At 39.9% G+C, this 14041-nt stretch overlaps 1 pseudogene; it reads right to left on the bottom strand.

Annotated features, from left to right (window-relative positions):
• Positions 1–8734: 8734 nt before the first annotated feature.
• Positions 8735–14041, bottom strand: part of LOC147434811 (DEAD-box ATP-dependent RNA helicase 35 pseudogene) — a 6306-nt pseudogene continuing 999 nt past the window's right edge.

Genomic DNA, 14041 nt, shown 5'->3' with positions numbered 1-14041 from the left:
CTGTACTTTCAACTCCGCATCATTTGAAGTTAGTTTCTTTGGAGTAGATGTTGTTGACTCTTCAAGTATTTCAATGATGACATCTCCACATGGCTGTATTGCTCTCCTAGTTTGTGTTTGTGCAGCATCCTCCATGACATAGCTATTTGTCCCTCTATTTTCATTCTCACAAATCTCATTAGAATTTCTCAGCACTTTCAACATAAAACATGGAACTAGGTCATAGCCTTCTTCATCACAAAACTTGGTTGGAGTTATCTCATTTACACACACATCCAAGGTTGCGAATATTTGAGTCCATCCAAATGGCTCAAATAATTGCTCTGGAAAGGGTTCCGGTATGTAAGCTTCATCGTCCATTGATCTTTCTAGGATGCAATCCTCCTTCACTGAGCTTCCACACTTCGAAGCACCACACATCCAAAGTTCTTGTTTGGTTTGTAGACACGCAGGTATCTCTTTCCCATTGACTATAGTAGAGTCAATTTCTTCTAAAGGAGTTCTATTCACATCTCTATAGCTATGGTCTTTTATGCTTATTTTTGTGGTGATCTTTTTATGTCTCAAGTAGATATAGTCATAGCCCCAATCTTGAACCATCTTAAGTTGATGCATGAAAGGTCTTCCTAAAATGATATCAAAATTGTTCCCTTTTCCAAAATCTACTATTACAAATGTATGTTCATATTCAATTCCACAAGAAGTCACAATAATTTGCTCTAGGATACCCAAAGGTTTTTCCGTGTATCCATCTGCACGTTTCAGCTTCATTCTAGTTTTCCTAAGCGCTGGTCTACCCCATTTTTCCCAAATGGATTTTGTGCCTATGTCTACTCCAACCCCACTATCAAGTATAGCCAATGTTTTAACTCCTTTGTATTCCACAGATAAGGTGGTGTTTCCTTCTTCTCCTTCGCAATATTCCCCCACCTTGTTTATTGGCACAGGTTTAGCATTTGCACTTTCTTGTTGAGTTTTGTTTGATTGTTCATTTGAGGGTAGATCTTGAAGAGGTATCTTTAATCCCATCTTCCCCAAATTGTTGCCTACTTCATCCCATACATGTGGTCTAATCTTAAGCAGTTCAAATAGAGTAATGGTGCACTGTATTGGAGCTGACATCAACTCTTGCATACTCTTTGTATCCATCATCTTGGATATGGGTTTCCTCTGAGATGGCACCACTCTAGTCTCTAAGTCTGCCTCATGTTCTCCTATGTATGAGGGTAAGGTGTTCGAGGACTCTGGTTTGCTTTCAATTGAAACTTCTGTCCCTGCATCTCCATTTAGAGATTGAATGTCTCACTGATAGACTGCATGCCCTGTATTGACCTCAGTTATGGGTGCATATTGGAAAGTCGCACTTCCATCTTTTGCACTTCTAATTGCTTCCCACAATTCAATTGTCCATGGCTCATCTATCTCGGGGATAGGTGCCATAAATTGTGATCTTGACCTTGCATAATTAGTGGTGTTGGCCACTACTTGATCATCTAGTTGAATTTCTAGGTTGTTGGTTTCCTGTGTTGCAGTCTTTGCTTGCACATCCTTTTGTGATTCTAGCTCAATGTTTCTTTGAGTTAATGTTTAAACAACCTTTGCCTTAGGCATCTCAAATCCAGCACTTTTTGGTTTTGTTTTTGGAGGTGGAATTGGTGCTTCAGGCTCCATCATTGCCTGTGCAGATTTTACCAATTCCTTATACATTTTCAACCTCTCAGTCTCTACCTCAGCATGAGGATATTTCATCCCTCGTTGCTCTAGGGCTTGGTTGGGTTTCAATCTATCCTCATATGCTTCCAGTGCAACATCTAATGGCTCTAGGACCAACACAGATCCTCCAAAAGACACCTTCCTTGGTTTCTTATCACCCACCACCGTTTTGTTTTCCCGTTCTTCTTTTAACTGCTCCTTTGTCTCTTGTAATTCTGTTTGTAGTGCAGTTTGATTTGTAATTGTTTTTGCTTTAATTCTGCCTCTTTTGGCTTTCCAGGATTTTCTCCCAGTCCTCACTGACACACTAGTTGTTTCCCCTTGTTTGGGTTGTTGATATTTCTCCTCATTAGCTTGGTCCTCAGCATTTTCTTTTGCTTGGGCTCTAATCACTACTTTCACAGGAATTTTGGGTTCTGCCTCTAATCCACTTGGAGAAAGTAACACTCCCACAAAATTCATTGTTGTTTTCCCTTGTTTGTTTGGGTGTTTTGGACAATTACGAACAACGTGTGTAATGGCACACTCCAAACAATATCCAATTATCTCTACATGAGAACAATTATTGGCCCAATGATTACCTCCACACTTGTAGCATGGTCCATCTTGTTGAGTCACTGGTGGCACAATTGATGGTTGTTCTTGCTTAGCTAGAATGGTCTCTGGTCTACGCTTTTGATTGGCTATGAACATCAGAGTGTCCTCATTCAATGAATAGAGTTTTCTCATAGGTTCTTGCCCTAGCCTAGGTTGTGCTACCTCATCTCTTTGTAAAGCCCTTGATACAACCCTGTTTTGAAATAATGGATGATTTGGTAATGGCATTTGTTTTTCTATTTGATGTCCAAATAGTATCCCCCTCGTGTAGGTTTGATTATAGTAGCACTCACTCATCTTATGATTGGTCCATTTTTGCTCAATGGCACACCATTTTATTCGTTGTGCTACTTCGCTGCTAGCTCATCTAGGTTGGTCATTAATTGAGACATAACCACTTGCCTTGTGTTGGTTTCACTAAATGCTAAAGGAGCATTATCCATAGTGATCTTTGTATCACCAATTTCCTCGCCATAGGCTTTACAATTGTCAACTAGGTATAACGCTTCTCTTGTGACTTGTTCAAAGGAAGTACATCCTTTTAAGTGCAAATATTTCTTGAGAGTTTCATTTTTCAAACCCTCTATGAAGAGAATTGATCATCTTTCATCCCGTGGTGGTAACTCGCGTTCCGGACATCTCTCTATATATTGTTTGAAGCGTAGTGATGCTTCCTTCACTTTCTCATCTTCTTTTTGCTTGAATGCATAGATTTGGGACACTGTGTTATGCTTGATTTCCCTTTTAGAGAACTCCACAACAAATTCTTGCAACAACAATTCAACATTTGAGAAGTCATTTTTGTCCAACGGTTGGAACCAATTCAATGTTATCCCTTCCAAGGCTAAGCCAAATCCCTCATACTGTGTATGAAAATAAAATACTATTTGGCTCTTAACACTTGTTTGAACAAGGATGCATGTACGTATGGATCCCTTAATCCATCATACTTCTTCTTGAAACATTTGGCCAATTGATATGGTCTCATTGGTTCTGGTTCAACCATGTATCTTAGTGTGTTGGGGTCTCTCACAAAGACATCCCTCGTTCCTTCTTCTTGTCTTGGAGCAAATCCTGGTGGAATCCCCTGTAAGACATGTTTTGGAAATGTTGATGGATTTGTAAGTCTAATTGGTGGTCTCTTGGTTCCACTCAATGAGGTAGGAGCTACACTCCCGTGAATAGCTATTTTGGATGTTTGAGTTCCATTTGATTCCATAGTTTCAATGTTAGCTTCTTGCAAATCAGTCTCAAAAAAATCTGGTACGCGTACACTCGGTTGAAAGTAGTAAGCAGAGATTGGAGTACCCATGTATGTATATATTTCTAGCTCAATTGGGCTGATAAGTTTGTACTCTCGTCCATACTTATCTACCATTAGAACTTGCACTCCCTGGTCATCTGTGTATGTGAAGGCATAGAGGTTCTTGTAGTCTGTCAACTCTTCAATGATGGAATTTAAACATCTATAGAAGTTTTTCTTATCCCCAATAGGTAACCTATAAAGGCCATCATAAGTGTAATCTGTTAGAACTCTCGTGGCTTCATTGGTTTTGATGAACCTCATGTTGGGTTTGTTGATTTGAGGATGCTTCTCCTCTAAGTCTCCAACAATTTCCACTTTTGCTCTTCCAAACTCCGGCATTTTAGTTGATTGGTTTGGCTTCCATTGAGCTACATGATCACTTGACAAATATCCATGAGCCATGCCTTGAGGTTTGGCTTGATATGATTGATAAGCCTCATGGTCTTGTCTCAACCCTCTTGTTATAGGTGTTGCAGTATTTCTAGCTGTTTGTGTAGGTGGCATAGCTCTGAGTTGAGTGGGAAACCCTAATGATGGATGAGTTGTCATGTTTAAGCCTCACTCAATACTCTCAAGATGGTCCTTGATAAGAACACCTTGGCTTAGTGCACACAATCCCTTTTTGCCCCTGGTCAAGTCTCTAAAAAGTCAAGCTTTGGTGCCCCATTGACCTTTGGATATTGGTTTTGGGTACCCTAAAAGTTTGTAAATGGGGATACTAGCAAATTTCACTCTAAAATAAAAGGGTAGCTTCCTTATCTCACAAGATTTCTTCCTAGCTATAGGAGACTCAGTTTGGAGTTGTATGTCAAAAGTTAGAGCAGTTTTGGTAAATTGCACTTGAAACAACACTCAAAACAGTTTTAGGATCAGGACACAAAGAGATTTTGTGCTTGTATCTTGGCTTCCAGAGGGTATTTTTCACTCAAACTTGAGATTTAGGATGTACTCAAGTAGATCTACAAACTTATGAAGTCAAATACCCTCACTATGTAGAGTTACACCGATCGCGATTGTTGACCCCATGTCACAGATTTGGAAGAGTTTTTCACAGTAGCTAGCCCTTAATGTCTTGATACCAAGTTTCTTTGTATTTTTGAATTTGGAGATGTTTTGACCAATGAAAACCCAAATCCCAGGTGGTTTTGCGGTTATTGGCCTGATTGTGTAACTGGGACTTTTGACCACTTTCTTTTGCTTTTTTGACCTTGCTCCTTTTGGAAAATATGTTGCACTAGATGTCAGCTACCTACTCACCAAGTCTCAACTCAAAATGTCACTGGGGTACACCGATCGCGATTGTAGTTCTAGCTCCTTTTCAAGTGAAACTTGTGGATATGGTAGACAATGATGTGTACAGTCTACTCCTCAAATATTTTTGAATTTGGACAAGAAAAAGTCAAGTTTTTACCAGATCTTGGTCTACTACAATGGTTTTTTGACTGTTTGCAGTTTTTGGCTATTTTGGTGACTTTTTTTGAATTTGGACATCTCCTAGTATCTTATATAACCTAGGTGTATGTGTGGGTCAAATCTGGGTCAGGATCTCGGACTGAGGTACACCGATAGCGATCGTAGTTTGGAGCCCAATGGATGAAACTTCACCAGCTTGTTCACTAGGCTATTTAAAGACTACTCGCCAGACACTTTGGACTCAGAAAAGTCAAGAATTTACAGTTTCTTGGTCTGAAGTGCCGCATTTTCCAATTTTATCAGGTTTGATTGATTTTGATATTTGATTTGGGATTTGAGAGATACCTAGGCTTGTCCTATGCACATGCTATCCCTCTACATGGTTTCTTCCCAGTTTTGATGTGTTTTGGTCTACTGAAAGTCAGTTTCTATGCCAGTTTAGCAATTTTTGACTTGGATCTGTATTCAGTGGTTTTGACCAGTTTTTTGTGGTTTTTGACCCTAGGTCCTTAGACTTTTATGTTTGTATACCCTTGAAGAGTCTACTCATCAAATATGGTATAAATCTGAGGTCTAGGTACACCGATTGCAATCGTAGTTCTGAGCCCAAATTCAACCAAATTTGGCATGCTTGTAGACACTGATGTTTTAATGCTATCCCCCAAGTCTTTTTGCATTTGGATCACCAAAAGTCAAGATTTTACAGTTTCTGGGTCTGTCAGGCTAGTTTTACCCAAGTGGACTGATTTCCTTGATTTTTGATGTTTTTGGGTGTGGTTGCTTTAGACAAACTTGTTTAGAATCTTATCAGGAAGGCACATGTCAAATCTTGTAGAATTCTGACACTGAGGTACACCGATCGCGATCGTAGTACCACAACCAAATTTGATGAAATTTTACAGGCTCTCTCTGACAAGTATTTCCCAGTGTTTGGTGCTACCACTTTGTGATTTGAATCAATTTTAGCTCTGTTTGGTCAGATTTTCTAATTTCAGAGTCTTATGGTCCTTTTACCAAAGTTATGGTTTTCTGGTGTTTTTGACTCTATCTTTTGCCCCAAATCTGATTGGAATGTGATTTACTTATCCTACTCCTAAGTACAGAAATGAAAGAACATAAGAAAATGAATCAAACAAAACAAACAGAATAAAAAATGGATGATGGATCAGTACTCAATCAATACAAGGAAATTTGAAGAGAAAAAATGCTTAAAGCAACCTCACTCACAACTCCCTATAGCTCTCAAGAGTAGATCTTGCCAGTCCACCGACCCTAGACTCCACTAAGCACTAAACCCCTGTCTAGTTGCTTCACTGAAATGTAAATGGAATGAAAATTATCTTTTGGAACAATAAGAAAACTCTGAATATGCACTCGGTCTCATCACTTAAGATTCATTCCCCCGCAACTGCGCCAATGTTTGCGGGTCGCCGCGATGGACGTCCATAGCATAGCCTTCAGGCATCAACATAAATATCAATACCAGGGAAGCGACTCGGATGAGGCATGGAAACTCACTAGGGTGTCAATCCTAATGAAGTGAAATCGAAGAGATGCAACTACTAACTCTACAAGCAAATCATACGCACTAAAGCCAAGTAATCTGCCTATGTCCTTCTACACAGCTCTACAGTCATTATGCCTGTTTACCATGCAAATCATATCGGATTCGCACGGAACTTGAAGGGAACCTACAGGGGACTATCAGGAGCATATCCTATCACTATCACAACATTCTGGATGGGTACACGGATTGCGATTGTTCGTCTCAATGTACGCAAAAACAGTAAACGGATGATCCTAAAGGGTCATTTTTGGGTTCTTAAAGACTCTCCTAGGGTCAAAACAACATAAAATATGCATATAAACACTCAAAACAGCGATTTAAGGCCACAACGGTTGCGTTTGATTCCTACACTGAATCTTGAATGCTTACACTTGAATGAAAGAGCAGAGTAAGAAGAACACAATGCAATAAAAAGAACTGAATTTGGATTATCCTAGCCACAATAGCGATGATTACAAGTTGGAGCCAAGAGGTCGCCGCTTTGTGTGCGTACAGCAATAGTCACTTATCTTCAAAAAATAATCCCCCTTTCCCACTAACCTTAGTGTATTATATACCTAGGGCTTTCTAAGTGGCTGGCGGCCAACTTCTCATGGACCGTTACATACATCATTGGAAAAATTACATCTTTGACTTAGACTTGACATAGATGATTGTCATTAGGCTTTTACAGGGTTTGATGTATTAAACATCGAAAATATAATATGACCACATCAAAACTTTGGCCGACTGACCCAACGGGTGCCTTGGCTAGGTGGGCACTTGTATGTTGTTATCACCTCCAAACAACAATTGTTGGGGTCAAACCAAATTGGGCAGCCGCCTATGTGTGAACCTTTTCGTAAAGCCTTTATAAGGCTCACTAAAACTTAATTGAAAATCTTCTTTTCCATTTGTACAACATTCTAGTCTTATACTCTTCGCCTCTCCTCTGTTGCCTAATCTCTCACTCTCCATAGCCATGTCTGTACGTGATGCAGTAGACTTCTGTTGCTAGCTCAACGAGGGGAGGGGGCTTTAACTCTTAAATATGTTTATGTAGCCAGTGAGATGTTAAACATTAGGTTTTTATAGAACATAGATTTTACCCTTATCTAACATAAAAAAGGGTACCAAACAAACGAGGTTTACATGGATTGAATAGGAAAAGGGTGTCATCTATTCATGGAAAAACTACAGTGAAGGCAGGTGATAGAAAGAATTTACATATAGTGACCCCCCCGCCCCACCTTTGAGCAAAGTAGTAGAATAGTGCCCCACTGCTAGAAGGCAGTTCGGGGATTGTTTAGGGCTGAAAACAAGGTGAAAACCAGTAAATACAGCAAGCTGAATTTACTGTTTTTGGAAAGGAATCAAAGGGTTTATGCCAGTGGTAGTGAGTTCCAACAGGGGAATTGGTTTGGGCCTTGGGGCAAGTTTTGGGGCTGTTATGCTGTCGAAATTTTGCCAAAACAGGCGGTATCTAGCTAGATTCAGGTAAAGAATACCCAAGACTCTGCTCTGTAATTTACCCTCTTAAGGAAATAAAGAAATACTGAAAGGGGCGCCAATTTTGGGGCCTACAGGTTGTCGGCATCTTCTCAGAGCATTCTAGCTTCCAAGCCGTACAAAAACTCCACCTTATGAAATTCTTTGATAAGTTTTCACGTTTAATTATCATAGTGGGTACCAACCACTGGAGCAAGCAAAAGTATCACGCTTTGTATTAATGCTCTTACGTCAATGTACTCCAATGTGAAAATTTTTAAGGCCACTCTCTCTCTCTCTCTCTCATGCTACTGATTGGAGTTGATGGATTAAGTCCCAAGCACCGATTAGCGAGTCATATGTTGTTGAAGGTTTTGGAGGAGACGGTATTAAGGTGACCTACAATGAGTGATGAGACGAGATACATTGTATGATGTCATAACATTTGAGGTTGGAAGATACAATCATCTAGTGCTAGCCAAGCTCCTTTGTGCACATATAATGAGCCGATATGAAGTACACTATGTGATTACATTCCTCCACCATATCCTCCAAACCTAGGATAGGGACTTCTTGCTCTTGTAATGTCATGGCTCTTTTGATACTCTGACTTAAGGTGCTCACCAATACAATAAACAAGCTCTGCACAATAGATGAAATACAATATGTGATTACGTTTCTCCACCAAATCCTCCAAACCTAGGATAGGGAATTCTTGATTTTGTAATATCATGGCTCTTTTAATACTCTAACTTAGGGTACTCATCAATACGATGAACGAGCCCTACACAATAGGCACATCATTTTACTTCATTTGCATTCACAAGTTCTTCAACATTTTTGATAAGATCATCTAGTGTTGTCAAAATTGGTGGTATTCTTTGTTTTGCCTCTTTAAGTAAGTGCTCTAAATCAAGGAGTGTCGTCCCATGTTGGTTCTTGTTGTTAAATGTTGTTGCTCTACCCATCTTACTGCATCATCTCATAAAACCTATTCTATGAACGTAATTCTCAATCTCTTTTGGCATATCATAATTACTAGCATGTTGGATGTTGGAAAAATATAACCCTCTGGATGGAACATGCGTCGCCACATGGACATCCTTCTTCCTAGGTTTAAAAGCAACAAATGCATATTCTCTCTTCTTAGACTCTTTCACCATAGATCGGGACAAAATCAACACCTATCCTATGAAGGTATTCATTAATGGCATCTGGATCGGCTTTATTTGCACATAAGGTTTGGGGGGCAGGGGGGGGAGGGGTCTCCTACAAATATTTCAATATTTGTTCCATCTTTTGTTCTTGCTTCACATATATAACTTCCTGCCTCAAATTTGGTTTGAAAGCACTAGCCCTGCCCACATTCAAAATTGTAGAATCTCCACAATTGCTCTTGCTTTCCAGGAGGGTATCTCTGTGAGATTCTCGCTGTTTTTTGAATTTATTGCAGCCGGTATCCCCTACCTACTGGGGTGTGTGGCCGGACGCCTTATAATGATATCACAAGCACTACAACAACCTTCACAAGAAGTTTTGGACAAATTCTCACAATAATTCCCACATTATGACTACCTCAACATCATGAGCTTCTGTGAGGGGAGGCATGGCATACCTAGCTAGGTACGATTGGGGGTAGGGGACCGCCGGCCCGGTGGGGGGGCCGGTGGTCCCCTGCCCCCAATCGTACCTAGATAGGTATGCGGTGCCTCCCGAGCAGAAGCTCATGATGTTATGCATTGTATGAAAAACACTGGAAAAGGCTCCCTTTTCCTACATGAGAAAATTTCTAAATCTTCTTGTGCTTCTTGGCATACACAATGTGGGGTTCACCACCGGGCCGGCGGTCCCCTACCCCCAATCGTACCTAGATAGGTATGCGGTGCCTCCCGAGCAGAAGCTCATGATGTTATGCATTGTATGAAAAACACTGGAAAAGGCTCCCTTTTCCTACATGAGAAAATTTCTAAATCTTCTTGTGCTTCTTGGCATACACAATGTGGGGTTTACACCAAGGCACTCTATTCAGATCAAACTAATGTAAAGACAAGGAGTTACCTTTTTGTGTTTAAAACTTGAGAGAAGCTTAACCAGGTTTATGTTGTTTAGACGTTGACATCGAACTTAGCAGTTTCAACAGTATGAATCTTGTTGGTTTTGATGATGTGATGCCATAGTGATTGTTCATACTACATTCTCCAAAGTAGTTTGAGAAATGGCTAAATAGCAGCATTTCTTGGTGGAAAATGCAATTGGTGGTGAGATTTTAAGAGGACAAATACATGAAATATTTATTGCGTCTGAACAGCCTTGGATATTGATGATAGGCAAATTATTCTTTCAATCTCCAATTTGCTTTACTAGAAAAACAAAGCGTCTGTAGGACGATTGGCACTGCCGGCTAAATATGTGCATCTTTGACAAGACAATGAAGTTTTCTCCATCCAACTACTCCCTCTTATAGTCCTCTTATCCCACCTTCAAAAGTCGATAAACAACATGGCTAGCCAACCTTGTCTAGGGGTTGTGCCCCCTTTGGTTCTACCCTTTTTTTAACAGCCTTTTTTAATGCTCTTTTTCCCCTGTCTAAGTGGGCTAAGCATATAGCCATACAAACGTGGTATGCTTAATCAAATTGTTAGCTTCAAGCTGAAGGCAATGGTCCTCCAAGACAAACTGCGAAGTCCACGAGCAAAGAAGGTAATGAAATGACGATGAGAATCCTTATTGACTGTAATCAAAGCTTACACTCTGAATATGACTTAACATATAGTTATTTATGGAAGTGAACGATTATCATTTGGCATGTGGCATCTTGGGGGGGGGGGGGGGGGGGGGGGGGGGGGGAGAGAGAGAGAGAGAGAGAGAGAGAGAGAGAGAGAGAGAGAGAGGGCATATGTGTCTGTTAAGAATAATGTCTTGGAAACTAAAATATGTATGTCACTTCAAGTACTGATGAGGATGTGCTTAGAGAGAGAGAGAGAGAGAGAGAGAGAGAGAGAGAGAGAGAGAGAGAGAGAGCCGACCCTTGAGGCATCTTTCGTGGATGATTCCAAATATTATACAAATATAATCCTAAACTAGTAAACATCTATACAAAGTAGGCTCAAGAGTTATACAAAGTAGCCTCCATCTCATATTGAGGCTTGAGGTGTCCCTCTATTAGGAGCAATACAAAGCAGTCCCAAGCTTGTATTAATCCTTGAGGTGTCTCTTAATTCCCTCCAAGTAGGTGTTGGTTTAATCTTATCTAAAGCATCCTCTGCCTTGCCTGGTAAGTCTTCAACTTGCTCTTTCCTTGGATTTTCCTCAAGTACTCCTGAACCACCTCTGTAATGACATCATTTACCTCTGTTTCTGGTTTAGTAATCTCCGCAGCATGTTTCTCTACTTCTTGTACTTCAGGTCCTTTCTCAATGATACCATGTGTTTCTACATCTTAACTAGAGTCATGAAATCATGGTCCACTGCAGATGCCTGCACTTTACCTGCTACTGTCTCTTGTCCTTGAGCAAGCACCTGAGTGTTCCTCACAATACTTTTTGCTCTCAATTCTGGCACCTCGAATTCGAAGTCCTAAAACTTTCTTTGAAGCAACAAGAGCTCAACATTTGCCTCTAAGAGCTAACATGTATCAACCATCAAGATCTAAATAATCTTTAGACATATCTCTCAATTTGCCTTACAGCCCCTTGCAAGCTTGCCTTCTATTGAGCAGAACACTGTTCTTTGGTTGAATATTAGAGTGATCAAATTTCCGCTTTTTTATTTGCTTAGCCAAGCAGGAAGACATTGGCACCATGATACCTTTGGAACATATGAATGGAAGTGTTTACGCATCTGATTGACACTTTTTCACTACATGGCCCTGCCAAACACTTCATTGGCTTTTTTGCACGCGACAGTGTTTGTGTTCTGTATCGACAACAAAAGAAAGTTTGACCTATTAGTCACAATAGTTGGCTGCAAGCTACATTCTTTGGCTACCAATTGATGAATCCATGGTACTTTTGTTTGCGACACTTCTTCCTGCAAAATAACAACCATGGCTTAAATTGGACTGGCAAGAGACATCTCTCAAAAGGCCTTAATGCTGATGTTAGAGAGATGATCGGAATTGACATTTTGTACGTCAATGATTGAACTTGGATGTCAAGTGTTTTGGCGTGTATATTTCCATGGTTGTAAATTTGCAAAGCTTCTTTCTGCTTTGAAAGGTGTTGTTCTATATTACTATCTACTTACATGTGGGATTCTCTCTCTCTCTCTCTCTCTCTCTCTCTCTCTCTCTCTCTCTCTCTCTCTATTTGGCTTATGGTCTCCCTCTGACATTGTCTGTTACAATTTTGGAACTATAGTTTCCATGCTCATGTGCAAGTTAGATTGTAGCTTCCATGCCTACGTTGACTATATATAGCTAACTTTTGGAATCCTATGTTCAAGGTGGAGAAGAACGGTGCATAAATTTTCTACAAGAGTATTAGATAAGGGAGATAAGAAAAGGTTTTCTTTTTTTTAATTTGAGAACACAAGCCTAGGGAAGAATCTTTCAATTCTTATAGAACTATTTCAAAGTATATTCTAGAGGTAAATTAAAAAGAACTTGTGTTAGATATTTCTGTCGATAGAATAGACCCGCATGTATGATGTCAAAAAATTGACAAAATCACAAAACTTAATTTACCTCAAATTGAGTTGACTCAAGAATAGAGCAGCTTGTCAAGCCACCCGAGCAGTTCTGAACTTTGTAGAAATATGTGTGGAGGAACATTGAATGGTTCTTCAAGGTGCACGACGATGGCAGAGACTTGTTTTCTTTTACTTCAATTTTGGCTCTGTTCCTTTGCTTGATGACCAGGTTGGGACAATGGTACATCATGAGTTTGATGAATACTTTTTGAAGGAAGATAAGAGCACCATGAGAACAAAATCACTCCAAAGCACATAAAGCTAAAACGCCATTATTTGAGAAACAATAGGTACTTCAATACTTTCTTTTGTACCTAAAACGTCCACATAGCAGGTACGAGCATCATCAAGGTGGTGTTTCTATGTGTTTCTCTATAAGGTTTGTGCGCTTGCAGGTAGCTACTTAGAGCCTAAGTCCTAAAATAAAGAAGAGGTACAACCACTTGCTCTAGCTTTGTTTTGTATATATGGAAGTGTTTTCACAAAGGCTAACGACTTTTTTGATGTAACTGTCACTCAGGTATAGATCGTTTATTAGGTGGTTTTCATTAACTAAGAACCAAATTAAACAACATTTCTATTTTGAGAAGTGGACATCAAGTAAATCCCTTCTTAGCAATTACTGGCTTTCTCACATAAAGGTTTGAAGGACCACATCAGAGGTCCTTTTCTGCTTACGTGGCTTTCAGAAAGGGATTTTAAAAGGCTGAAGAGGCATATGGTGGCTACACAGTACGATGTATTGTTGGCAAGTTGTTTATTGCTTGAATGGATGTTTGTAATTATGTGCTCCATACAATGGTTTTTCAGAGTGAATGGCCTGCTACATTTAGAAGCGAAAAAGTGGTTTAATGAATTTTTTAACCCATGAGGGAGACATTCATGGCATAATTTGCATTTTGAGAAAGCAACAATAGTATTTGTATGACTCTACATACTCATGGCCTCCTTACGCTTCTCTACAATACATTTGTAACGAGAGTAATTTTGGTGATTAGAAGGTTGAACGTACGGAAACAATTCAACCTCGAGGTACATCGCAAAGCGAGTTCCAACAACCGAGTTTTGTTATGTGGTCAAGCAGGTTCATGATGTAAATGTGTTGCCCATGGCCTAAACCTCAAACAGTAATCAACTCTTTCTTTAAGAGCTGTATCATTTCGATAGCTTCTCTCGTCCGATGGGAAATGGTGACAAAACAGAAAGGGGCCTTCATACAGACCTAGGTGGCTCTCGTATCCAAGAAGACTACGCTGAAGAATTGAGGCAGACCAAAGCATCATAGAGAC

Source organism: Adiantum capillus-veneris, chromosome 19 (genome assembly GCF_014529385.1).
Source record: "Adiantum capillus-veneris isolate H3 chromosome 19, ASM1452938v2, whole genome shotgun sequence".
Taxonomy (NCBI): domain Eukaryota; kingdom Viridiplantae; phylum Streptophyta; class Polypodiopsida; order Polypodiales; family Pteridaceae; genus Adiantum; species Adiantum capillus-veneris.
Note: the sequence above shows the minus strand (reverse complement) of the source record. Positions and strands in the feature narration are given on the sequence as shown.